The 2,254-nt window shown below is 39.8% G+C and overlaps 1 non-coding gene across 1 annotated transcript; it reads right to left on the bottom strand.

The window, feature by feature from the left end:
- Window positions 1-2,007: 2,007 nt before the first annotated feature.
- On the bottom strand, window positions 2,008-2,113 carry LOC142519956 (small nucleolar RNA R71). Its single transcript, XR_012813841.1, has one exon. It is a non-coding gene; the product is annotated as a small nucleolar RNA R71 (small nucleolar RNA).
- Between the last annotated feature and the right edge of the window lie 141 nt (window positions 2,114-2,254).

Genomic DNA, 2,254 nt, shown 5'->3' with positions numbered 1-2,254 from the left:
ATGAACGGAAAACTGAGATCGGACAAAAGGTGCAAGCCAAGAAGACAACGGGCAGAAAAGCTGGCGCCCGAGCGGTAATTTTACACCGCTCGGACGCGAGAAGCGAATAGAGTAACTGAAGTCCAGAGAGCATGGCGCTCGGGCGGTAATATTCTACCGCCCAGGCGCGACAAAAGCCTTCCGAAGAGTTGATGTACAGAAGACTCGGCGCTCGGGCGGTGAAATTCTACTGCCCGAGCGCGAGTGCCGCACTTCCCAAGAAAGATTACAGAGGGTGTGGCGCTCGAGCGGTAATATTCTACCGCCCGAGCGCCACCTAAGAATGGAAAGATTTCTTTAGCGATTTCTTCCCTTATTTCTGAAGGGAAGAGAATATGGAAGGGATTGGGGGACGTTTTGGAGGATATTCAGACATTATTGAGAGCCACAAGAAGCCTTGGAGATTTTTTGGCGCTTGGAGTTGAAGATTTGCAGATTACCGGGCATCGTTCTTCGCATTTTTCATCAAGTCTAGTTTTTCTTGTTTAGTATTCATCGTTTAAACATTGTTTCGTTTATTTTCATTATGAACACCAGTAGCTAAACTTAAATATTAGTTGGGATTTAAGGGGATTCTACCCCGAAATCTGATTTAGTTAATTCATATTTCAATTGTTGGTTTATTCGTGATTGTGTTACTGTTTTCATTATCATTATTAAAGAATAGCTAACTTTAATAATAATCTAATATTGCGTGTGAGTTCGAGAGAATAGCTTTTGATAAGAACGAGTAGCATAGTCCGTGGATCTACAATTTACATTGACATATGAAATTGGATACACGCCGATAGTCATAGTCTGGTAGGACAAAAACTAGGGGATTTCATAGATCGATATGCGATTCACTCTTGATAAATAATTAAAGATATTTAATTACTTCATTGAGTAGAGTTAGTTTGGCATAGCTCGAAAGGGCGTGTTCAATCGAATATGAAATCCCGTCGGAAGCGTAAATCACTATTGAACGAATTAATTAATGAACGAGGGGTAGGTGAACTGAAATTCCCAACAAATTCACTTCTCATTGAATTTTAATCAACCATTTTAGATATTATATTTCATTATTTAATTCCTGTACCTTTTTATTTGCATGTTTATTTGAGCATAGTAGTAATAAACAACCATTCAAATTTCGTTGCTAAAGATTTGATAACTGGAAATAATAATTGTCAAATACAGTCTCCAGTGGAACGATACTCGTACTCTCATATATTATACTATTACTTGACATCGTGCACTTGCGATTAATTTTCGAGCATTCAAAACCATATTTTTTGTTGAGGATTCCATAGTGCAATTTTTGCTCGATCAAGTTTTTGGCGCCGTTTCCGGGAACTGTTAATTCACAATTTTAGTTTTAGTTATTTTCTTTAGCATTGTTTCATTTTTATTAAATTAACACTCCATATTCTATTACATATATCTCTTTCAGTGCATGCCAAAGGCACTTGACGTGGAGCTTGAGCAGTTCGACCCTGAAATTGAAAGAACTTTTCGCAGGAGAAGACACCGGCAGAGACTGAAGGAACTGATGGAGAGGCACGAGCACGAGCATGAGGAGGGACACCATGATGATAGACATGTTGAGATGCCACGTCGCATACCGATGCTAGAGTATGCCCAACCTTCTTTGGATGGAGCACGCCCCACCATTGTGAGGCCTATTGTGCGGGCAAACTACTTTGAAATCAAGCCAGCTATAATTCAGATGATTCAAAATACAGTCCAGTTTGGAGGATCTACAGTAGATGACCCAAACACGCACATCGCAGATTTTCTTGAAATTTGCGATACTTTTAAATTTAATGGAGTTTCTGATGATGCTATTAGGTTTCGTTTATTTCCTTTCTCTTTACGTGACAAAGCTAAAGCATGGTTAAATTTTTTACCAGTAGGTTCGATTACCACATGGGAGGACATGGCGAAAGCGTTTCTCATTAAATACTTTCCTCCTATCTAAGACCATGAAGCTGCGGGCAGACATCACTACATTTGTTCAATTTGAGCAGGAGTCTTTATATGAAACATGGGAGCGTTCCAAAGATCTATTACGAAGATGCCCTCATCACGAACTGCCACTTGGGTTAGTTGTTCAAACCTTTACTATGGCTTGCTTACTCCTAATCGTACTATGATAGATGCTGCTGCTGCTTGTGGAAACCTCTTGAGAAAAACTGCTGAGGAAGGATACGAGTTATAGGAGGAAATTGCTACT

The sequence above is a fragment of the Primulina tabacum genome, chromosome 11 (assembly GCF_025594145.1).
Source record: "Primulina tabacum isolate GXHZ01 chromosome 11, ASM2559414v2, whole genome shotgun sequence".
In the NCBI taxonomy this organism is placed as follows: Eukaryota; Viridiplantae; Streptophyta; class Magnoliopsida; order Lamiales; family Gesneriaceae; genus Primulina; species Primulina tabacum.
The sequence above is the reverse complement of the archived record's forward strand: the minus strand, read 5'-3'. Positions and strand labels throughout refer to the sequence as shown.